Raw genomic sequence first — 25,355 nt, forward strand, 5'->3', positions numbered from 1 at the left:
TCATTTTGTTATGTTTCTATTTTGTAGTTGCATGGGTTTATTTTGAGTGTGCATGTTACTGGGTGGAGTGATCTTTTTTCTTTTTTGTGAGTTGTAATTAGTGAATACAGCTGGCACTGATTAGTGGAGACTGCAATTGATTGGACAGAGCTACCTGAGCTGATGAAGAAAAGAGGGACACATGTGCAAGAAAAGGAGGACTAACAGAGAGCGCACAGGGGGAAAACAAATGCTACCAAACCAATGCACATAAACACGCGGAATCTGTAGCATATATTTCTTTATTTATTATACATAGAAAAGGGCTGGTCAAACTTTTTCTATAACTACTTGTACCAGAGATAACTTTAAGGGACCCGAAGACACAGCAAACGTGTATAATCAGGCGGAACAAATCCGCAAAAGAAAACCACTGCAAACCACTCAATATGTGACGATTTACAAAAAGCACAGCAATTCACTGCAATGTACACTCAACACCTCACACGATCGGGTCTTACAGGGTTAACTTGGCCGCGCAGGGTTAGGGGAAGTGACCAAGACAAACAAAAAACATTTAAGATTAATAAGTCAGTCCGTCCGTACACACAAACACAGAGGCTGAATATACAATTTAACCTCCCTAGGGGACGGACTAACAAAAGCAAAAAAACACTAACAAGGACAGCAGGTGACAATGGACAGTGCTGTAAAACAACAACAATAAAATTACCAAAATGTACAACTAACTTTTTAAAAAACTTTATTTTGTTGATAAAAATTCTAAAAAACCCACTGTACCTGCATGTCATGAACGCCTCACACACAGCTTCAATCACCACCACGGGTCCTCACCATCACTTGGCTTAAAACCGCATTTGGTCCTATCACAAAACACAATTAAGACCTGCACACCACTATCACTCTTTCACACTTCCAAAATGGCGTAATATTCTCCTACCACTCACCCAACGCTTCAAACGCGACCAACACAGCGTGGGTCCAGCAAACAGCCTGGCTCCCCACAGAAACTAGCACCACACGAGGGGCTGGGCTACCCACTTCCTATTTATCAGGGTTCTACCTGTGGGACCACAGCGACACCCCCTGGTGTCACCCCTTACATCCCTCCCCAACAAGGAGAATCGTCGACCCGACGACTTTAAAACAAAAGTCATAAAAATTATACTGCCGCTTTATTAACACATGCGGACTGTGGCAGTCTATGTAAATTCGAATGTTGTCCTGCTGTTTTTCTAACTGACCTCCGAGGCTCAGAAACTAAGGTGGTGCCAGTTTCCTTAGTGGGATCTCGGCCAGGGAGATGCTGAATGTCAGACAACCCTTGATCCTCATTCACAGTAGAAACCATAGCGTCACTGTCTAACCCTAATTCATCCTCTGGTTTGGACAGATCTGCCTCTAATAGCTCAGTCGGTATCCCTTGAACGTTATTATCCTCTGCCCTACGTTCTGGGACACTCCTCAACTCTGTCCTATGCACTTGGCGGAGGGGGCCCTCTTGCCCTACAGGAACTACAGAGTAAACAACGCCTCTTAGGGGTGGGGGACAGACTACCTGATAGGGGGTTGAATCCCAAAAGTCTTGAATTTTATTCCTTCCCCTGACTGAGTGATTTCTTGTGTACACCAAATCACCCTCTTCAAAATCGTCAGCCATCTGTCGATCCTGCTCTTTCAATTGTCTCTGTGCTCGACTCCTCTCCAACTTCCTCTGTACAGTCTCATAAGCTACATTGAGGGACTTCTGGTGTTCCTCCACCCACTCCTCCAAAGGAAGATCCTGCTCAGCCTCTTCATTCCCAATCAACATGTCTACAGGCAACCTTGGCTCCCTTCCAAACATTAAAAAATAAGGGGTTTTGCCTGTTGATTGATGCACAGTGGTGTTGTAAGCATATGTTACCTGTGATAAATGCTTAGGCCATCTACGCTTCTGTTCAGGTGGAAGGACTCTCAACAGATCATGCAGTGTCCGGTTAAAACGCTCACACTGACCGTTTCCGGACGGATGATAGGGCGTAGTACGACTTTTGCTGATGTTATAAATTTTACACAACTGTTGCACGAGACTACTTTCAAAATTTCTGCCCTGATCAGAATGGATACGACTCGGCGGGCCCAACAATTGAAACCAATGTTTGACCAGAACATCTGCCACTGTGCTTGCCTTCTGATCCTTAGTGGCCACCGTCTGTGTGTATTTGGAAAAAACATCAGTCATCACTAACACGTTTTCCTTCCCATCTGTAGAAGGTTCTAACATGGTAAAGTCTATGGCCAATATCTCGTGAGGCCGGGACGCTCTAATTGTACCCATATAAGTTTTTGTTTTAGGTACTAATGCTTTAGAGAGCACACATCTCTCACAGACTCTACACCACTTCTCCACATCACTGTGCATGTTAGGCCAATAACACCTAGCGCGAACCAGTTGTAAAGTTCGCTCTACCCCCTGATGCCCATGTTCATCGTGTAGTAAGCGAAGGACACGCTCCTGTAAACACTGGGGCAGCACCAGTTGCTGAAACTCCCCCCCCCATCGGGACTATAAACACAACGATAGAGGACGGAATCTTTCATTCTGAGGCGGCCCCACTGACGGACTAGTTCTCTCGAGCCCTTACTTAGTTCCTGTCTTTCTGTACTATTAGGCATCCGCCTCTGTTCCCAGTATTTCAAAATACTGCCAATTACTGGATCTTGCCGTTGCATGGTACACAAATCACCTGGCTCCAACCCCGGGAAGCGCCCTTATTTCTGCCAGAACCCCTGACACTCCCTCGCCCTCCTCTAAAGACCCATTCTCAATAATTGGGTGAAGTCGGGACAAGGCATCTGCATTGGAGTTCTGGGAACCCGGGCGATATTTTAGAGTTAAGTCAAAAGATGCCAATTCTGAGGCCCACCTCTGCTCAGTGGCACCTAATTTTGCAGTTGCTAAATGACTTAAAGGATTGTTATCTGTATACACTGTACATTTATTTCCAAGTAAGTATTCTCTAAACTTCTCAGTTACTGCCCACTTAAGGGCAACCAACTCGAGCTTCATAGAACTGTAATTGTTCATATTACGTTCTGTAGGTTTCAGACTTCGACTGGCAAACGCGATGGGTCTCAACTTACCCCCCTGCTCCTGGGATAATACTGCGCCCAGCCCTTCATGACTTGCGTCCACCTCCAGGACAAAAGGATAGCAAAAATCTGCATAGGCCAGAACAGGGGTGGTTATCAAGGCAGTTTTAAGTGCAAAAAACTTTGTTCACATGCAAGATCCCAGACTTCTGCTAATGGCTTCCTTGGAGTTTTACCTTTCCTACCTGCAGGGAGAAGTTTTGCAACCAGTTTATTCAAAGGGCCAGCCATACTTGAAAACCCAGCAATAAACCGTCTATAATATGAGGCAAAACCTAAAAATGATCTCAACTCTGCCAAGTTTTCAGGCTGTTTCCAATCTCTCACCACTGCCACCTTATCAGGATCTGTGGATACACCCTCTGCAGACACAACGTGGCCCAAGTACTTAACAGACTTTTGAAAGAAATTACATTTAGCCAGTTTAACTTTTAACCCTTGAGTTTCTAAACGAGAAAAAACTTGCTCCAATCGGTCAAGATGTTGCTGGACCGTAGAAGAAAAAACAATTACATCATCCAAATATAGGAGAACAGATTGATAACGGCAGTCCCCAAATAGGCGCTCCATGAGTCGCTGAAAGGTGCCAGGCGCATTACATAACCCGAAAGGCATACGGTTAAATTCAAATAAACCGAAGGGTGTACAAAATGCTGTTTTTGCCTTATCCTTTTCAGCCATTTCCACCTGACTATAACCACTGGCCAAATCTAGTGTTGAGAACCACTGCGCACCAGCCAATGCATCAAGAGACTCCTCTATTCTGGGCAGAGGGAACGCATCTTTTCTCGTTTTTGCATTAAGCATCCGATAATCAACACACATACGAAGAGAACCATCTTTCTTTAACACCAAAACTATTGGTGAAGAATATGGGCTACTGCTTTCTCTGATTATGTTACTTTTTAACAGCTGTTGTATATGGTTACGTGCAAGTTCATATTGGGAGGGTGGAATTCTTCGATACGGCTGTCGCACTGGAGCCTCATCTAACAATGGGATTTCATGCTTAATCAAGTTTGTGCAACCTACATCTAGATCATTTTTGGCAAACACTGCACTATATTTATTTAACAGCGCCCTCGCTCGATGTCTCTCCTCCTCCCCTAAGTTTTCAAACTCTGGTAGGTTAAATTCTGCTTCCCCTACAGTTGCCTCATGACTCTTAATAAAAGCTGTACAACTCTCTGAGTCTACAGAAATCTCTATCTGCGCCTGCTCCCCAAAAACCACATCTGCTGTTTGAACAGTAGCAATTATTCTACGTGGAGACAACCAAACATCTGTAGTACCTACATTAGTAACGGGCACAAATGCTTTCCCCCGTTCTGCCTTTACCAATGAAGGCGAAACCAACAGCCCCTCTGGTAGTTCATTGTATTCAGGCCCTAATGGTTCCACCACTAGATCTATAGGTTGGTTAAGCGGAACATGTGGACAAGTTACTGGGACATACTTCAAGGTGCCTGCTGGGATAATAAAAGGCTTCTTACCCTGCACTCTTACTGGATGAGGATCTGGGGAGCTGGTCATGGCCTCCATCACCTGACAGCAGCGCAGAACCTTCCTCAAGCCGGTTGGGGCAGATCTGAACACTGCTGCCTCCCAAAGGTCAGGGCCATGAATCCTCAGCAGTTCATAGTACAAGGGATTAAACACATTCATACCAAGCACACCCGGTACAGCTAACTTCTTTTGCCTCATATGACTGTCAGTGGGATCTTTAACAATCAAAACACCACGACACGGGAGACACACCCCCAAAATGTGTAAGTCCAGTTCTATATAGCCCAGATATGGTATGTTCAAACCATTAGCAGCTTTTAAACCCAACCAGTTACAATCTTTCAATTGCATATCAGACCAGTGGGAGAAATGATCATTAAAGTAGCTCTCAGTTATTGTGGTCACCATGGAACCACTGTCCAATAAACAAGGAACCATGACCCCCGCAAAATCAATCTCAGCATCTAAACATTCTCCAATCAAATGATTTACATTGAATTCAGAATCCGTATTACTAGAGCCCAATGCCCCCCCACCAGCGTTTGGCTCTGAACGCTGGCAGGCTCTAGTTTTCCGTAAGCTGACTCTGCGTGCCCTCTTTAGGTCCATCTTTCACAGGACAGTTCCGTGCAATATGACCCGCTTGATCACACCTAAAACAGATAGGTTTCCCATCAGTTGTTTGTCTGGGTCTCGTAAATCGGGTTCTCGCTGGAGGTGCGCTTTGGGAGGCAAGTGCTTTAACAACTAAATCAAGTTGGGTCTGTTGCGCTTTTAAAAGTGACATTAACTCATTGTATTGTAAGGAGCCCGAAACACTTTCACATGAAGCAACAGTTTCGTTAGAGGCTAAGTTGCATTCACTGTTTTTAGACTTAAACTGCCCACCACACTGTGCCATCCATCGAGTGGCTTCAGCACGAACCTCCCGAATGGTCCAAGTTGGATTGGCACAAACTAAATCCCGGAGCCTGATTTTTAAAGCCTGATCCCGTACCCCGTCACAAAATTGGTCCCTCAAATCTTTTGAGGCGGCAAAAGAGGCAGCCTGGGCATCCGACTTAACAATCATGTCCATTAAATCCATCAGTGAATGCGAAAAATCAATCAACGATTCACCGTCCAATTGTCTGCGATTAAAAAATGTACGTTGTAATGCCACATGTGAATATTTACACCCATACACTTCTTTCAAAACTTTAAATATTGAGTCCATACACTCCCTCTGTTCCATAGGCAAGAATTTCACCTCTGTACGAGCAGCTCCCTCTAGATGATCATAAACTAACTGCGCTCGCTCCTTTTCAGTTGCCCCCCGGGCTTGTGCAAAATATTTTATTTTTTCTATCCACTCATCCAAAGTCCATGAGTCATTGTCCACCGTCCCAGAGAATGATGGCAGCTTCCTGTCCTGCTGGACATATATAACAGGGGCTGATGTTTGAATAACCCCCCCTCCTACCGCCCCCGTTGAGGAAGACGGCCCTCCAGTGTCCATGTTAACAGTTTGATTAGCAGTCTTCAGTGCTGCTAACTCAGTCTCAAGTTCTTTGATACGCTGCGACATAGCTTGCCTGTCTTCTTCACTCATGGTTGTAAACAGCCCAACCAGGTCAGCGCAGTCTCCTGGGAGCGTGCCTCCTCCCACTGCCCCTGCTGTCCTTGTACTAAACAAAACTTAACTGGTCACTTCCCAAGTTATCCTGTTCATGACGCCAAATGCTACCAAACCAATGCACATAAACACGCGGAATCTGTAGCATATATTTCTTTATTTATTATACATAGAAAAGGGCTGGTCAAACTTTTTCTATAACTACTTGTACCAGAGATAACTTTAAGGGACCCGAAGACACAGCAAACGTGTATAATCAGGCGGAACAAATCCGCAAAAGAAAACCACTGCAAACCACTCAATATGTGACGATTTACAAAAAGCACAGCAATTCACTGCAATGTACACTCAACACCTCACACGATCGGGTCTTACAGGGTTAACTTGGCCGCGCAGGGTTAGGGGAAGTGACCAAGACAAACAAAAAACATTTAAGATTAATAAGTCAGTCCGTCCGTACACACAAACACAGAGGCTGAATATACAATTTAACCTCCCTAGGGGACGGACTAACAAAAGCAAAAAAACACTAACAAGGACAGCAGGTGACAATGGACAGTGCTGTAAAACAACAACAATAAAATTACCAAAATGTACAACTAACTTTTTAAAAAACTTTATTTTGTTGATAAAAATTCTAAAAAACCCACTGTACCTGCATGTCATGAACGCCTCACACACAGCTTCAATCACCACCACGGGTCCTCACCATCACTTGGCTTAAAACCGCATTTGGTCCTATCACAAAACACAATTAAGACCTGCACACCACTATCACTCTTTCACACTTCCAAAATGGCGTAATATTCTCCTACCACTCACCCAACGCTTCAAACGCGACCAACACAGCGTGGGTCCAGCAAACAGCCTGGCTCCCCACAGAAACTAGCACCACACGAGGGGCTGGGCTACCCACTTCCTATTTATCAGGGTTCTACCTGTGGGGCCACAGCGACACCCCCTGGTGTCACCCCTTACACAAAGCAGAGGAGTAACAGGGCGGCCGTGAGTAGAACTGGGGACAGACGGGGAACAAAGTGGAGCGACACAAGAGTGGACTGAGCCAAAGAAACTCCACGCTACATGCAGTAAGCAGCGCTGGTTTGAGGGGAGAGGACGGAGGCGGACTGAGTCGGGTCGTGGCTGCACGGAGGCAGGAACGGAGGGCTGAAGTGAGCGACGGATGCCGAGGAGGATTGATACAACGCAGATTCCCAGATAAGTGAAGGGACGCGAACCATCCTACCCAGCAGTGTGTGTGTGGTTGGTTGTTTTTATGGTGTGCCGAAAACTGAGTGACGCTCCCTCTTCCACAGCGCTGCATCACGTCGGACCAGCCGTGAGGAGAACTCGGAGGTACGGAGGCCAAGGAGTAAGTGTGCTGCTCATCACTCATCGCCCTGCGTCGCCTGTTGCCCGGAGAAGATTCCCTTAAAAGGACTATTACACCGGCCAAGATAAGCATAGCCTCAAAAAGACCAGTGTGCTCTGTTTTATTGATCTGATGCCCCCAACGGGACTGTTTTTTTTATAGATCTTAGTAGGATTTTAGTCTATTCTTTTTAAGAGATTGTTTTATCTTGTGTTGTTGTTTTTAAATTTAGGAAATAAATTTCCTTCATTGCATTTGTGCATGTTTTTTTAACAGTGGAAATCAAGTCTTTTGACTGCTGGTAAAAAGTTATTTGAATCTGTGCAGTCTGTGTGACAGTAGGGTTTTTCTGGTGTTGTCAGCAGGATACCAGCTCCACTGTTAAAAAAAAAAATATATATATATATATACAAAAATGGACACAGCTCAGTAGTAGTGGTTCTCCAACGGTTGCTCAGTTTGTGATGCCATGGTTTCTGGGGGCTGCTTGGATTCCTAAATTTTCTGGTGACAAAGCAAAATTTATAGAATGGAAGAGTCAGGTGGAGGCCATGCTGAGGGCGCAAGGACTGAACCAGCAACAGCAGGCTGATTTTATTCTAGGTGCCTTAGAAGGAGAGGCTAAACGAGAACTGCAGCTCATTAGCCTTGGAGACAAAAATACTGGACAGAAGGTGCTAGATGTGCTGCAGAGACTTTATGCTAGACCTGCCTCTAAAGCTCAGCTGTGGGTTAGTTTTTTTAAATTGTAGACAACAACCCACTGAAAATGTAAATGCTTTTATACTCAGACTGAGGGAGTCTTTCAGCAGATGGCAGGAACGAGATGAAGAAGGAACAGAAGAAAGTGATGATCTGTTGTTGGACCAGTTGATGGTCGGTCTCCAACCTGGATCAATCAAACAAGAGCTAAGCAGGCAGTTGAGGCGGAACCAACGTATGACCTTTGATGACTTGTGCAAAGAGGCCCGGGCCCTCGAACTGGAATCTCAGGAGGGGGAGGAGGTCGTTCTGACACAGAGGGTTGCTGTTCCAAGAAATGCAACTATGAACATAGAGCAATTAAAAGGACAGATACGAGCTGAATTACAGCAGGAGTTGCTGGGAGAGATGAGGAAAGGGATAGTGGAGCAGATTAAGGCCCTTTCAACCAACTTAATGGGAGAGGTAAAAGCACATCTAGCATCCAAAGAAGTCCCTCTAACCTCTAATACTTTCCCTTCCAGTAGTCACACAGCTATCTCCCAGATCCCGGAAATGAGACGAAGGCGCCCAGTAACCCCTACCTACCAATGGGATGCACAAGGCAGGTCTGTCTGCCTGCGCTGTGGTACGGCTGGACACGTTCAGCGTCACTGCCCCCAACGTTCATCTAGGCCTCAGGATTTTTAGTTCCCCCTGCAGCTGAGGGCCAAGCAGTGGGGGCAGTCAGCACAGATAAGGAGCCCAGATCACAGCCGCGGTCCGCCCTGGTGGGTGAGTGTCATGATGTGACTGTGAGAATGAATGGTTGTGAGATACCGGTTGTGCTTGATACTGGATCGCAGGTTACATTGTTGAGCCAAAGTCTGTATAAAAAGCACCTCCAAGGCACCTGTTTAACGAGTGTTGATGCCACCCCTTGGCTGACCCTTTGTGCTGCAAACAACCTTGAAATCCCCTATATTGGCTATGCTTTGGTGGACTGTGTGGTAGGAAGTGTTCAGGTTTTTGAAAAGGGTGTGATTGTTGTTGATGATAAATGCCTTGGTCCAGAGAAGGGCATACTTGGAATGAACATTATTAAACCTGTCTGGCATGCTCTCACCCAGGGTAATCATCCAGGGCTTTCAGCATTCAAAACAACAGCGCCTTCGACTGTTGGATGCCTCTGGTCTCGTGCCTTTGCGGAGTGTCAGCGAGCTGCCGCAGAGTGCCCTCCTCCCCCCTACCAAGGAGTCGCCAAGCTAACACGACAACAGCCAGTCATTATCCCACCGCAGTCAGAGATGGTCTTGTGGCTACAGGTATCTGAAAGTGCTCCTAAGAAAGTATGTACTGTTATGGTGGAACCTTTTCTTAATGGTGATACAGAGTGGTGTGTGGGCCGCACCCTGGCTGATCTGAAGGAGGGCAGAGTGCCTTGTAGAGTTTGTAACCCCAACCCGTATCCAGTTGAGGTCCCCCAACGCCAGCCATTGGCTCAGGTAACAGAGACTGCAGATACAGACATCCAAGGGGAGCAAGAGCTAGTTATTAACACAGTGGCACCAGATGTGGTAGAAGTGTCAGTAAGGCGAGTAGGAGTGGAAAACGGTACAGACCCGCAGGAGCCTCATCCAGTCTTGTCTTTACAGGGAGATGGACTTAGTTGTGAGCAGCAGGGGGCGATGATAAACCTGTTAAGGAAATGGTCAAATGTGTTTTCTAGCCATGACGAAGATTTCGGCCGGACCGGTGTGGTCAAACACCAGATACCAACAGGTTCAGCTCCCCCAAGCCGTGAGAGATACCGCCCTGTCCCCCCAAGTTTGTACACTGAACTACGAGCCTTGTTACAGAATATGTTGGACACTGGTGTCGTGAGAGAGAGCTCGAGCCCCTGGGCGGCCCCTATTGTGCTGGTGAGAAAGAAAGATGGGAGTTGAAGGTTCTGCGTCGACTACAGGAGGTTAAACACGGTTACCCACAAAGATGCCTACCCACTACCTCGTATTGACGAGTCACTGACTGGACTGAAAGCAGCCAAGTGGTACTCCACCCTGGACTTGGCCAGTGGATATTGGCAAGTGGAATGGACCCTGCTGATCGGGAGAAGACTGCCTTCACCACTCCCTTTGGCCTGTATGAGTTTGAGAGGATGCCATTTGGCCTGTGCAATGCCCCAGCAACCTTTCAGAGACTGATGCAGCATTGCCTGGGTAACTTGGTAAATGACTGTTTACTGATTTATTTGGATGACGTAGTGGTGTTCTCCCCTGATTTTGACAGCCATATCAGGCACCTTGAGGAAGTGTTTGAAAAGCTTCACCAACATGGGCTGAAACTGCAACCCAAAAATGCCACCTGTTCCAAAGAAAAGTGACTTACCTGGGCCATGTGATCAGTGAGCATGGAGTAGCTACTGATCCAGAAAAGACTGCAGCTGTGAGAGACTGGCCAACACCTCAGACTGTCAGACAGGTAAAATCTTTTCTTGGTTTTGCTGGCTATTACAGACGTTTTATACCTGCATTTTCCAAGATTGCTATGCCCTTAAATGCTCTGACCCGTGGTACTGCCTTGACAGCAAAGAAGACTGCTTCTGTCATCTGGTCTCCAGAGTGCCAGCAGACTTTTGACAGGTTGAAAGAGGCTTTGTTAAATGCACCTGTCCTTGCCTATGCTGATTTCTCTCTCCCTTTCAGGCTTTATACGGATGCCAGCTTTGAGGGTTTAGGGGCAGTACTTGCTCAGGTGCAGGACGGAAAGGAGAGAGTCATTGCCTATGCTAGCCGCAGTCTCCACCCCCCCAGAGAGGAATGACCAGAACTACAGCTCTTTTAAACTGGAGCTGTTAGCTCTTAAATGGGCAGTCACCGAGAAGTTTAAAGATTTTTTGTATGGGGCAGAATTCACAGTCTTTACTGATAACAACCCCTTGGCGCATTTGGAGACTGCACGGCTTGGGGCTGTGGAACAGCGTTGGACTGCTCAACTGGCAAATTTCAGGTACACCATCAAATATCGGCCAGGTACCCAAAACAGAAATGCAGACGCCCTATCCCGGTTGCCGGAGCAGAGTGAACCAGCCAGTCTGGTACGGACAAACCAGGTTCTGGCTGGTGCAGATCACACCTGGAGTGACCGTCAGGCCAGTGACCCTGACCTCCTCCAGATTCGGCAGTGGAAGGACCAACAGGTGCCTCACCCCCAGGTACGTGACTCTTCATCTCTGTATTTGAAGCAGCTGCTGAAAGAATGGGGTAAAATTGTACTACATGATGGTGTACTGAAACGGTCTCATATGGAAAGAGGTTCTGACCTCCAGCTTTTCCAAGTGATTATTCCCCAACAGGAAACAAAAGGAGTGTGGAGAGACTACCATAATGAGATGGGACACCCCAACAGTGAACGGACCCTGACAGCCCTGAGGCAACGCTGCTATTGGCCGAGGATGACAAGGGATGTAAAGGAGTGGACTGAAACATGCCCTCAGTGTGCGTGCGCAAAGGCTGGACCAGAGGTGAGGGCACCATTACTGTCAATCACTACTTCATATCCATTTGAAGTTGTGGGGGTGCACTACCTGTCTCTGGGGCGCTCAGGTGATCAGTACCCCTACATCCTGGTAATGATTGATCTATTCTCAAAGTATGCCATTGCAGTGCCAACTCGGGATCAATCTGCCAAAGATCTCTACTCCCGCCTGATCCAGACTTTTGGTTGTCCTGAACGGATTCTCTCAGACAGGGGGGCTGCTTTTGAATCGGCTTTGGTGAGTAATCTCTGTCAGCTCTATGGGTGTCAAAAGAGCCGAACCACTGCATACCATCCTCAGGGAAATGGAGCCTGTGAGCGGTTTAATCAGACTCTTTTAAAGTTGCTGAATTCTTTGTCTGAAGAAGCCCAGGCTCACTGGCCAGATCAGCTACCAGCCCTTCTCCAGGCTTATAATAACACCACCCATAGTACCACCGGATTGACTCCACACTTTGTTGTTTTTGGGAGACATGCTCGTCTCCCACTGGATTGGGCAACAGGTTTGAGCCCTCCCATAGAGCCCCACAGTTTACAAGACTGGGTAAAAAGACATCAGCAGGCCCTACATAAGGCTTACCAAGTAGCAAAAGAGCACACCCAGAAAAGGCAAAACAGAGATCAAGCACGATACAACCGAAGAGTAAGACGAGTGGCACTGCTTCCAGGTGAACGTGTGTTGGTGTGCAACTTCCGCAGGAGAGCAAAAGGTAAGCTGGGCCCAAGATGGATCCCAGAGCCTTTGGTGGTCGTCAGACCGCTGAGAGAAAACCACCCAGTCTATGTGGTTCGACCCGAGGGGAAAGAAGGGCCAGTTCGAACTGTACACCGTAATAATCTCAGGACATGCCCCTTGGATATGTTACAGGATGACCAGGAAACAGAACAGGAGTCAAGGCAGCCATCAGGAGACCAGCCCCCTGATCTACCCCCTCCCACAAGGTGGCTTCCTGGTCTGTTTATTAATGCCCCACAAGAGCGGATGGTGCCTATCCCAGAGCCAGCTCAGGCCGACCCACCTGACCTTCTCAGAGCACCAGCAGCCCCCAGTGGTGAGCCTTGTCGCTCACAATGAGCCACTTTTGGACTTGCACCAGTTAGGTATGGTTATGAATGAATAGTCGGGACGACTATTGTTAAAGGGGGGGGGAAACTGTCACAGTACCAGTTGTATTTTTGTTACTGAGTTTGTATTTTAGTTGCATGGTTTGGAGTGGTTATTTTAATTGTCTAGTTTTTATTTTATAGTTGCATGGTTTTGTTTGCAGTGGTCATTTTGTTATGTTTCTATTTTGTAGTTGCATGGGTTTATTTTGAGTGTGCATGTTACTGGGTGGAGTGATCTTTTTTCTTTTTTGAGTTGTAATTAGTGAATACAGCTGGCACTGATTAGTGGAGACTGCAATTGATTGGACAGAGCTACCTGAGCTGATGAAGAAAAGAGGGACACGTGCAAGAAAAGGAGGACTAACAGAGAGCGCACAGGGGGAAAACAAAGCAGAGGAGTAACAGGGCGGCCGTGAGTAGAACTGGGGACAGACGGGGAACAAAGTGGAGCGACACAAGAGTGGACTGAGCCAAAGAAACTCCACGCTACATGCAGTAAGCAGCGCTGGTTCGAGGGGAGAGGACGGAGGCGGACTGAGTTGGGTCGTGGCTGCACGGAGGCAGGAACGGAGGGCTGAAGTGAGCGACGGAGGATTGATACAACGCAGATTCCCAGATAAGTGAAGGGACGCGAGCCATCCTACCCAGCAGTGTGTGTGTGGTTGGTTGTTTTTATGGTGTGCCGAAAACTGAGTGACGCTCCCTCTTCCACAGCGCTGCATCACGTCGGACCAGCCGTGAGGAGAACTCGGAGGTACGGAGGCCAAGGAGTAAGTGTGCTGCTCATCACTCATCGCCCTGCGTCGCCTGTTCCCCGGAGAAGATTCCCTTAAAAGGACTATTACACCGGCCAAGATAAGCATAGCCTCAAAAAGACCAGTGTGCTCTGTTTTATTGATCTGATGCCCCAATGGGACTGTTTTTTTTTTTTTTATAGATCTTAGTAGGATTTTAGTCTATTCTTTTTAAGAGATTGTTTTATCTTGTGTTGTTTTTAAATTTCCTTCATTGCATTTGTGCATGTTTTTTTTTTTTAACAGTGGAAATCAAGTCTTTTGACTGCTGGTAAAAAGTTATTTGAATCTGTGCAGTCCGTGTGACACTTGCAGTTCCAATAATGTGCGTTTATTACTCCAAATAAGTGTAGTCCAACAGCTTTAATCTAAACAAACAATTCATTGTTACTGGCTTTTCAGCGGCGGCTTCCACGGCGATCAAAACCATTTTTTCCTTCCAGGCGGAACACCTGCCCGGACAAAGATTGGTTCCTATTTATAATAATCGAGCTCATTGGCTCCTACAAACATGTCTCGGCTTATGTCACCAAATTAGAGGTGAATCTGATCATCTGGCTGAGAAAAATGCATCAAACTGTTAAAAAATGTGTATTTCCTGCTACCACAAGGTGGCGCTATGACTGGGGAGGTGGAAAACCAATTGTATGTGGTCAGGGCGGGACTCTGATCCTACATGTAAAATTTCAGGCAGATTGGAACATGTTTACGAGAGTTAGACACCACTTCCTGTTTTATGGCGAAGGATCAATATTTTGGGGAGCCGCCATGGCGACGCCCTTTAACTTTTGCAGAGAATTTTGATAACTTTTCATCAGAAAGGACTGTTGCATGTGCTGACCAAATTTGAGGTCTGTCGGACTTACCCCCGATGAGTTTTTAATCTCAAAAAATTTTGAGGTAATTCAAGATGGCCAACTTCCTGTTGGGTTTACAGTATCGTCGTGATTGACTTTTTCGTGTGTCCTGATGTGCTGCACATGCACACCAAATATTGTACCTGTAGATGAAACATCGTGGCAGTTGACCTAATTACCACTTTTTTCAATTTTGGAGGGGGCGCTATGGAGCCATTTTTCCACACACACACGCACCTCCCATAAAAAAATCTAATTTTTCACCAGTCCTAATGCGCATGCCAACTTTGACATGTTTTGGAGTATGATAAGGCCGTCAAAAATGCAATTTAAAAGTCCGGAAAATAATAATAAATTAAAGCTGCAAGCAGCGATGGACGGGTCCTCGCATCCACGCTGGTCGGCGAATCCATACATGTCCACCAAGTGGTGCTGTGGCCGCGAGTGTATAGACCCTTTAATGACCCACGTCACGAATGACGTCACAGCTTTAGCTGGAGGCAAAAGAGGAAGCCCGCGCGGCCGTGACTGAAAGGCGAAAGACTGAGGGACTAGGCTCTATCAACTTTTCTAAAATGTCGTCCTGCTGTGTCTTCGGATGCCAGAATAGGAGGAATGACATTGGCGAACACAAATTAAAGTTTTATAGGATTCCAGCGAACACTTGTGCTCAGAGGGAACGAAGACAGTTGTGGTTAAATGCACTGAGGCGAAAAGACTGTAATATAAAATTGAAAATGTCACATATTTTAAGCTTTTCATTAAAAAAAACAACCAACAGTATTCAGAGAATCATATCAACAATTAACAATCACCCAGGTGTCGTACATTTGAGTCTTTCTGGCTTGGCAAAACTTCGGACCGCAGCACACAAAGATCCGGACGTAGGTTGATGTACTGTACTGTTTGGACAAGTCCATTTATGACATAATTATAGGCATCCAGTGATTTGTATGCTTTAAGTTTTTCTTTGCTATAAACACAAGGGGTCTCAATTAAGTACATGTAAATGTCCAGCCACTCCACCTTCGGCAGCCCAGTCAAGTCCTCTTGCCACTCCTGCAAGGTGTACGGGTCAGCGAGCCTACTACCATCCGCTAAAGTTAATTTCCTAAAATAGCTGTCACGGTCTTGTACAGAGAGTGTCTGGGCATAGTCCGACATATCCGAGACAGAACTAGATTTCTGGAAACTGTCCATTTTCCAAAAAGGCAACGCACAAAACTTGTTAGCTCCCAGTCCCGTTTGACTTCTCGCTCCGCTTTTGCCTCCAGCATAAGCCCCGCCTACAAAAAAATGTCACAATGTTTGTAAACAAATAAAGGGTCTATGTCGGCGTATGGATGGCATGAGGAGTGGACTCTGATCACACATGCAAAATTTCAGGCAGATTGGAGCAGGTTCAGGTTAGTTTTACAGCTTTTTCTGTCCATTCAGGTGGTGAAACGGAGAGTGTGTATTGGCCCATGGATGTGATCAGAACTGGACTCTGATGACACATGTTGTCAGGGCTCTCCCCTCATCTGACACCCAAGACCCTCCCTTCCTGTCTGTCTTTCCCTTTCTCTCTTCCTCCAGCTCCCCCTCTCTCCCTCCTTTCAGCAGGTCCAGAGCTAAGCAGTCACAGCTGGCTGCGATTGATAATCAACCCCCTCTCCAGTACTTGGGCAGCTGGATCCCATTCCATTAATCACCTCTGCAGTTAAAAGACCGGCTGAACTCTCCACTCGTCGCCAGATTGTTGTATATGACTCATGCAGTCAGTACTCTCTCTAACCTTCATGTTTCTGTGATTTTTGTGAGTAGTTAACTCTGCTTCTCCTCCCTGCCTTGACAGAACCAGCTGCCCGGGACCGGTCGCAGCAGCCAGCTGAACCCGCTCTGGACCGAGCTCCCCTCTGAACCCTGCCTGGACCCCTCCTTCCTTCTGAGATGTCTCTGGATCCCCCGACTCCCTCAAGACTGGTTCTGGACCCAAGATCTCCTGCCGTGAGCCCTCCCCTCGGAACGAACTCCCTGTCCCGCTCCACTCGCTGTTTTCCACGCTCTGCTCCCCCCGCCTGTTCAGATCCAACCGCCGCCAAACTCAGGACCAACCGAACCACCGCCGAACACAAGACCAACCGGACCACTCCCATTCCCTCTCGACTCTCTTGCCACACAGCCATTTCCCATATTCACCTTCCTCTGTAGCAATAAATCTCTTCCAAACTCCACCTCTGCCTCGGTAGTGCGGTTCTCGGCTCGAGTCCAATCTGTTCTTGTGACACATGTAAAGTTTCAGTCAGATCGGAGTATGTACAGCCCAGTAATAGAGCATTTCTTTCCATCCAGTAGGTGGTGCTATGACTGACTGTATATCGGCATATAGACCCTGTCAACACACCCATGTGGGATGGAGATACGCTGGTGAATGGACCCCATGTGGGCTGCTCAACTGGGGCCTGGTTAATTTTGGCCGGGGGCTCCGCAGTGGCCCCATGTGGGCAAGCCCAGATGGGCTCAAGGTGGGCTTTAGATGGGCCCTAGCTAAAACCCACATGGGCAAACCCAGGTTTCTCGCACATAAGGAGGGCCCCATGTGGGCTGATTATGGGCACCTGATGGGACCCATGAGTGGCCCCTATGGGCAAACAAATTTGATTTTGGGGCCCCTCTTACACTCTTATAGTTTATGTAAAGGCTACAGTCACAAAGCAGAGAACAGCAATACAACTACTAGTTTTCCCCGACGAGGGGCTGATTATTGGGCTTTGATGGTACTCTAAAGGATGGTAAATATTATGGGCCAACAAATACGTTCTTGATGCTTATTTTACAGTCATTTCATGCAGTTCTTGTGTGAAATACCGTAACAAAGAATAATACAATTAGCTTTTTTATTTTAAAATATTGAACAAAGAAAAGAAATTGCAGATGAACACTCAATTATTAAAACGTGTTAACATGTAAAACAACTAATACATTTAAAAACATAAGCATATTCAAATTACGCCTCCCATTACACATGTACATTTTACATTACCAAGATTCACATTACCCAGATTGAATTAACCTTTAGAACTGGCCAAAAAAAAACAAAAAAAAAACACTTAAAGTATACATAAATAAAAGTATTTTGTCAAACTCTTTAACAAAGGTCCGCCTTTTTAAGTAAAATATATACAGGGTTTCTGCACACCATGAGAAATTCCAGATTAGAATAGGACCCTATTCATCCTTTTCTTAATACAGATCGTGTCCTGTCACCTCTCGTATGAAGCAGCCTCAAACCATGTTTGTTACTTTTGGTTTTCCATGCATAGAAGACACAAGACAGGTCCATTCTACAGACAGAAAAACAAATGCTCTCTTGTTGGTCTACAGCAGTTTTTGGGGGTTTGTTTTCAGTCTTTTGTTTGCCATTTTTTTCAAATACTGAGGTCTCCTTTTTATAAAAATCTTAAGAAATGTTACTTCCCAATTTTGCCAGGTGAGCGTAGATGGGCCTTATCGAGTTAATTTTCCTCGTTTTCAGGTTCTTGTTCCGGTGTTGCATTTTTGGTTGCCCGGGCCAGTCTATCTCCTCCACGGTCCCGAGTACCAATGAGCCACTTCCCAACCGCCTTTTCCCCATCCTTACGAGTGACTGTAGAGGTCATAGCGTTCTTCTTTAAACCTCCTGCAAGGAACAAATTATAACAGCCACTTACTTCATGTGATAACAGATATCTCAGCCAAGACTGAAAAAGCAAGAGGCAAGTCTCAAAAAATTGTGTTCAATTGGCATATTTGACAAAATCTAAACTGTACGAGAAGATAAAAGCGATTTGGGGACCAACAAAATAAGTATATTCAGAAAATAAATGAAATAATACATTTTGGAAGAGATTTTTATTTTCAAATTATATTCTTGTAATGTTTATTTGGCTTTTATTTGGTTGCCAGTCTGATAAACCCCTTTCTTAACAATAGGCTTGTTTTAAAATTGAGAACAACAGGGAAACAACGCGAGGTCTACTTGGCAGCAGGGTTATCATTTGTGTTGTAGAACTGACAGATTTTTGGATTCTCTGAATTTTGTCATTAAAAAAGTTCAGAGCCAGAATTCTTTCAGTCAAAATACAAGTAACCCCCCCCCCAAAAAAAAAAAGAATATTGTCAAAAGGTTGGAAATCATTGGTCAAACAATGAAGGAAAAAACCCCTGATTTAATGTACTCTCATGCCACAAAAAGTTAATTCAAGCCGTGATTATTGAAAAATGCCTTTATTTTGGCTTACAAGAAATTAAGTCAATTTTACCTGTTTCAAAGTTGTTTTTGAAACCAGTAAAATTGACTTTTCATTTCTTATAAGCCAAAATATAGAGGTTTTACAAAAACAATAGCTTTAATTATTCCCTCTTTGTGTCATGAGTTCTGTTTTATTATTTGACCAATATTTTCAAACTTTTTCATATTCCAATTTTTTGGATATTACTTGTAGCATGTCCCCCCTCATTTTGTAAAACACAGTTGAACGTCTGATTCAAACTGAGCATGTTAGGATGTTTCTGCAGGATAACAACAAAACCTTTGAAAGAACAAATATCCACATGAACACCTATCATATATTACTTCAAACAACCTCAGAGCCTTGAACTCCCGTTTTCCATTGCAGCCCAACAGGTTGTACTGTCGCGACAAACCGTTGTCCAAGAGGAAAGTCATAATTCTTCTTGTGGCCTCGTCCACCGTCGACCCACCAATATCTGCCACAGCTGCAACCTGAGGGGAAACCAAAGAAAAAGAAAGTCTTATTGTGAGTTTGTCTGTGTGTCTATAAGGCTGTATGTAAGCTGGCAGGTCTATGAGGCTGTTTGAGAGTCTGTATGTGAGATATTGCATACATACCAAGTCGGACATGAAGGTCTGATCAGCCAATTTTTGTTCAATGGATTGCAGATCACCCACAGTTTTAAGCGGGAAACCCTCTGGGGTGGATGGGAAGATTGATGAACCAACAATGCTACCTTGCTGAAGAATTGTTTGTAGTAATTTTCCATGGACTTTTTGAGTCTCTTTAATTTGTTCAAGCAGTGAAAGAACGCGGATGAACATGTTGTCTCGAATAGAACCAAGGGTAGTTGGAGGCAGTGTAGGCAATGAGCAGCGAGTTACAGGTGGTGGTGTCTGACTGGTTCTCAGGGTGGATGGAGGCGATGGAAGTGTCTGTGCAGGTCTCAGGGTGGGTGGAGGCTGTGGAGGAGATGCTCTGGCCCTGGATAATGGAGATCTGATGTGGATGTCAAACTCATCATCCTCCTCCTCCTCCTCCTCCTCACTGGACCTAATTACTTGCCTTAAAATGTATATAAACCAAAATTAGTGAATATTTTAAAACAGCTGGTAAAAACATTTTTTATACATATATACAAAGTGAGTGTGAGCCTTTTACAGTTCATTTTAAAGTCAGTAAGTATTAAAATTCTATGATTACTTAAGTAAATTTGTTGCTTTTGCATTGGACTTTGTATCTATTCAACCATTTCATATTTCAAATAGGCTCACCTTTTCTTGCGCTTTCCTCTTCCAAACCTGTCACTTGACTCTGAATCTGTTTGCACATCGCTTTTTTCTTCATAGTCCAACATTTTTGAATGGGCAACTTCATAAGTTCCTAAGGACACAGACAAATAAATAGCAATTCAGAACATCTTAAAACTGAATAAATTAACCAAGTCAGATTGTATTGTTAATCTTACCAGCTTTTCTCCTCACAGTGAGTTTAAAAAATTTCCAGTCACTTTGAGGATCTTTTTGGTCTATCACTGCCTTCGTCACATTAACTTTCCCTGGTGGCCAGTAGCACTCATCTTCCGCTGGCGAGGTAAACCATTTGGTGGGAATCACTGCCACACTATTATTGGGAAACTCGACTACTGCGAATGGTAACATGCTGAAAAAAAAGCAAATATTAAAAAATGTGTTAATTATAAAAAACAATGTAAAACAAACAAAAAAACAACAACACCCCACTATGCTAGTGTAGGAGTGGCAAAGCCACGTATCCAGTCTTGAATGGCAACAAAACCACTTTTGTCTTTAACTCCTCCACAGGTGCAAAAATACATGCAAAAATAAGCAGCATGGTGGCAGATAATCATTTACTAATAGTTTAATCTATGCATGTTTAACTGCCATGCTGAGCATAACCAAATACACATGTAGGTCAACCACTCAAGATAAAATGTTAACAAGTTACATATTGAAAGAACGAGAATATTGTATTTTCACCTGAAGTGACTGACACCATTCACATACCTTTTAATGTAATCACGACAAAGAGAAGCCACAGTGGGAACACCAGGTGAAGGCAACTAAAACACAGAAACAAGACATCAAGGGGCAGAATGATGTGAATTTATGCAGGTACTACTCAAGAAAAACGTGCAGAAACACAAACATTATATGCTTTCCACTTGTCTTCAGAACTAAAAAGTGGCAAATACGTTTATTCGTTTTTACTTGAATCTGTTCTATTTGTCAAGGGGAAAGATCTGATGAGTGACTCAAATATAAAATAATAATACAAATGTGGCTTATACCCAAAAGCATATGTCTCTCCAAGTTATTTTGCTAACCCAGACAGTCTGGTTATGTTGAGAATTTAGTAATTATTGTTACAAATAAATAATAGTCAAACTTGATATTTCTTAGAGACTGCCGGTTAACATTAGCGATATTAGCATTATGCAGAAACGGCTCATTTTACACCCGCAGAGCCTCAACTGCCGCAGTGTAAATGATTGTGTGGCTAGATCATTTTGTGTAGAGGCAAGCACAACTATTAGAAACACACGAAATGTAAGAATATTGCTGTCGGATTTACTTTTCGAAGCAAACACGGTCAGCCGCCATCTTGATTTTTTTATGCCGGGGCCGAAACTGATCCGACTGGGAAACTCTGACTTCACACATCCAACTTAGTACAGTCCAGCATTAGGACAGATATGCTTTCTGAAGATGGCATTGAAGCAGCCAGTTTTTTACTTTTTAGGATTTAATTTTATTCCTCATAAATTCTTCGGAATAGCTAGCTACATACTGGCTAAAATCTAACTACTACTAAGCATTTTTTACCGCGTATCGATTTTACCAACAGTTCAAACAAATTGCAAACAGCGGACGGTCAAAGTTAAGATTGCAGGTTTTGACCTGATATTGCGGTAGTTTTGATGGTAGTGCAGTGGCAGAGAGTGAGTTGGGTGTGACACTGAGCGCGCTTTGGCTAGCGGTGGAGCTAACGTCCGAGTAGAAGAAATGTGAAGAGAAAAGCTCAACTGGTACAAGATCAAATTAAGATGAATATTCCCATTCAGCTTAGTTTATGCTAAACTGTGTGAAGGGCTGTGTGATAAAAGAGGGGCGAGCGACTTCAAACCTAGTGGTACAGGCCTCAACATCAAGGTTTTTACCGAAGCTAACTAAAGCTAGCAGTACTTGCTGGCAGTGTTGCTTCAAAAAAAAAGAGAAGTTTTGGCAACCACCATGCACTACGCACATTTTCTGACTACTATCACACAACAGAAGCGGATGTTCTTTGTCATTATCTTGATTCTTACCTGAAAATGTGCAAAATCCGATCACAAACCACTAGAGCAGCAGACAGCGGTGAAGGCGGCAAAATGTTGCTGGGCGGATTTTAACTTTTGCTCAAAGGGGGTGGGGTTTTCCCATAGTCTGGGCTGCTGTAAAGATATTTGAATATTGTGTAAATTAAAGGCATTATGGAGGATTTTTTTTTGTTTAATTTGTCTGATTCATATAAAATGAATATACTGACCTTTAGTGGACTTGTATGTATGGTTTCTAAAAGAATTTAAAAAAAAAAAACTGTGGACATGGCAGGACCTGAAAAACATCAGCCAATCAATGCGCTCGGACCGAGGCGTTTGGTTTGCTCCCTTTCCTGTCAATCAAAAATCTTCCGGCTCAGGCCTAGTTACGTAGATTACGTACGCCTTGGACTTACGTGTTTTCTGTATGTGTTGCTTTGGTATAGCTTCGTAGTTAGCTGGCGACTTGTTTTGCTCATCTTTTTTACATGATGTCAGATAAAGATCCAGGGGGACCCAGCCGTAAAAGACAACTTCACGAGTGCTACGCAAGTTCCTGGAGGGGGGCGTTTCTTCGTAAATGTTAAAAGGGGGGAGGTTAGAGGGGGGTGAGGGAGAGGTTGTATGTGCGCATGCGCATGCTACGTTCAAGTCGTAGGAAATTAAATCTCCTCTAATGCCTTTAATGCAGCTGAATGTGTTTTCATTTTATTACATATTAACAAGTAGGTCTACTAATATGGCCCTGCCATACACAAGTATATCTAAATATCAGAGATGGGAGTAAGTCACATACATGCAAGTCGCAAGTAAGTCACAAGTCTTAGCCCTCAAGTCTCAAGTAAGTCCCAAGTCGTCTGTAAGGAGGATCAAGCAAGTCAAGTCCAAGCAGAGCTTTGGTCAAGCAAGTCAAGTCAAGTCATTATCAAATTAGTTACTTTTTTCAAATGTCTGTATTGCAACAAGCTTGCTGTCAATATATTATTTTTAATGCAAGCTGAAGTTCATGAATCACCTCAACATGAATGAATTACAAACAGCTTTTTATTAGCGGAAGATGGAACAATCACATCATATGAAAAGATACATTGTAAGTGAAACTGGAGCTAGAATGCACCTTATCCAAAGTGTGTGTGTGTGTGTGTGTGTGTGTGTGTGTGTGTGTGTGTGTGTGTGTGTGTGTGTGTGTGTGGTTTGGCCAGCACTTTTCATTTACGATTGACAGGAATTTTAAATCAAGAAACACATGCTTTCTGACCAATCCTGCAGTGGAAACAATTGGAGTCGCAATGAGGTTCAACAAGATCTGGACGGTCACATAACATAACCTAACACACTTTTATTCTGTTACCTCGCATCACTGGAAAACCCTTATCAACCATGTACCAATTTCAACAGCAGGTGGCTCTGTGTGCAGAGGACCAGGTGTCTTCTTTTCATAATCTGTCCATTATTCTCATATTATGGGTAAGTAGTAAAGGTGATGTCACCGAACATGTTGCTAACAAGACTCCCAAACCAACAATACAAAAACACAGGCATGCTTCTCTAAGATCATCAGATTAGATTTTTCTTTTTGGACAGCCTTGGTTACAGCAGTGTGTGTGTGTTGTGTGTGGTGTGTGTGTGTGTGTGTGTGTGTGTGTGTGTGTGTGTGTGTGTGTGTGTGTGTGTGTGTGTGTGAGAAAGAGAAAGAGTGGGTGGTAGGGTGGTGGGTGGTGCCTAAGCTAAGACAGCATCAGAATGTGAGCCATTACCAATGGCCATTACACTTGCAAAAAATCAAATTGGTCAACACTTTTGCACTGAGTTGGGAACGATGGGGTCGCATGATCACACCACCATGGCTGAAAACGCGCTCTACTGGTGCGCTAGATGCAGGAATATGCAACAGTCTTACCACAACCTCGTAGAGAGAAGGAAGGGTGTGTCTGTTTAGTGTCCAGAAGTTGAGGCAGTCTTGTCCACTACAAATGTCCAAAAAGTGTGTGAGCTGCATATGTGGTGTCGAAGCAGAATCCTTCTTTTGCTTCTTGTTATAGTAAGATGCGAAAAGGCCCGACGGAAGCTCTTTGCCCTGGACCTTGTCCTCCTCTTCTACGCGTGGGGTTGGCGCCACTTTCGCTGCCTCTTTGAGAATCAATTCTTGAGCAAAGAAAAAGCACAAACAATGTCACTTAATCACATAATAATATGATGTGTATAACATTTTTTATAATGCCCTTTTTTTACATGGGCTAACCTGGCATGTTTTCACTGTATATCTATAACATACCTTTGATCATCTTTGACACCTCCTCCTTAGTGTGGTCAGGGACCAAAACATGCTACTAGCTTTTTAGCAAAAATGTTAACATAGCAAGCAAGCCACTCGCCTAGTACTCCCTCCAAAGTCTACAGTCAAATCGCGAAACAGTTATCGTCAAAACCTTTACAAAAAAACTCTTTTATATACAGTCTACGGTCAAAACGTTAGCAAGCTTTGCAGCATGTTACTCACCTTTCTTTGTGCCCTGTCCTGAGGTGTCTTACAAAATTTGATGTGGTGCTCGCAGTATCGGTCACTTTTATTTTGCAAAATTTGCAGACAGCAACTCTTCTGTTGTGCGATGTAGAAAAGTCGGTGTAACAAAATTTTATTATTTTCGGGACGGGGCTGGTACAAATATCCTCCATATCATCTCAGTGCTCTCTGCCAAACTGCAGGCACAAGGCTTGTCGCGTGGTAGAGGGGTTGCCAGGTTTGCTGATTATATGCTGCAAATCAAGTGCACTCACGCACAATAAAGCAATGTTCTAACAATTTATTTGTAAAAAAAAAAGGTTGTAAAAATGTAACAAGACTGCAGTGACTTGGCAAGTCAAATGAGTCAAGTCAAGTCGCACGTCAGGTGGAGCAAGTCCAAGTCAAGTCAAGTCTTTTGCTTATATTGATCAAGTAAGCAGCAAGTCACAAATATGGCAATTCGAGTCCGACTCGAGTCAAGTCAATGACTCGAGTCCCCCCATCTCTGCTAAATATATATATTAAAACATTTCAATAAAATATTTTTTATTTTATAAGAAAAATAGGAATTAAAAGGTTACTCTTCTGGTTTAATGGTTTTAAAAATTATTTTCCGAATGGAGCCCAGCTGAGGCCCACTTGTTGCCCAAGCTTGTTTTGCCCATCA

General features: G+C 44.4%; 1 protein-coding gene, 4 long non-coding RNA genes and 1 pseudogene across 6 annotated transcripts in view; 2 read left to right on the forward strand and 4 right to left on the reverse strand.

The window, feature by feature from the left end:
- The window catches only part of LOC127537403 (carbonyl reductase [NADPH] 1-like), a 94,810-nt gene that overhangs the window by 37,535 nt on the left and 31,920 nt on the right, over positions 1–25,355 (forward strand). The gene's annotated exons all lie outside the window — the stretch shown is intronic.
- On the reverse strand, positions 266–1,615 carry LOC127537426 (uncharacterized). Its single transcript, XR_007947048.1, has 2 exons — positions 781–1,615; positions 266–686 (listed from the first exon to the last, which is right to left on the reverse strand). It is a non-coding gene; the product is annotated as an uncharacterized LOC127537426 (long non-coding RNA).
- Positions 6,397–7,235, reverse strand: LOC127537425 (uncharacterized). Its single transcript, XR_007947047.1, has 2 exons — positions 6,912–7,235; positions 6,397–6,817 (listed from the first exon to the last, which is right to left on the reverse strand). It is a non-coding gene; the product is annotated as an uncharacterized LOC127537425 (long non-coding RNA).
- LOC127537398 (uncharacterized) lies at positions 8,921–11,148 on the forward strand (annotated as a pseudogene).
- On the reverse strand, positions 17,551–19,900 carry LOC127537418 (uncharacterized). Its single transcript, XR_007947040.1, has 3 exons — positions 19,478–19,900; positions 19,212–19,351; positions 17,551–18,265 (listed from the first exon to the last, which is right to left on the reverse strand). It is a non-coding gene; the product is annotated as an uncharacterized LOC127537418 (long non-coding RNA).
- On the reverse strand, positions 20,350–23,727 carry LOC127537437 (uncharacterized). The gene is made up of 3 exons (XR_007947062.1): positions 22,189–23,727; positions 20,888–20,943; positions 20,350–20,522 (listed from the first exon to the last, which is right to left on the reverse strand). It is a non-coding gene; the product is annotated as an uncharacterized LOC127537437 (long non-coding RNA).

This window comes from Acanthochromis polyacanthus, chromosome 15 (assembly GCF_021347895.1).
Source record: "Acanthochromis polyacanthus isolate Apoly-LR-REF ecotype Palm Island chromosome 15, KAUST_Apoly_ChrSc, whole genome shotgun sequence".
Taxonomy (NCBI): Eukaryota; Metazoa; Chordata; class Actinopteri; family Pomacentridae; genus Acanthochromis; species Acanthochromis polyacanthus.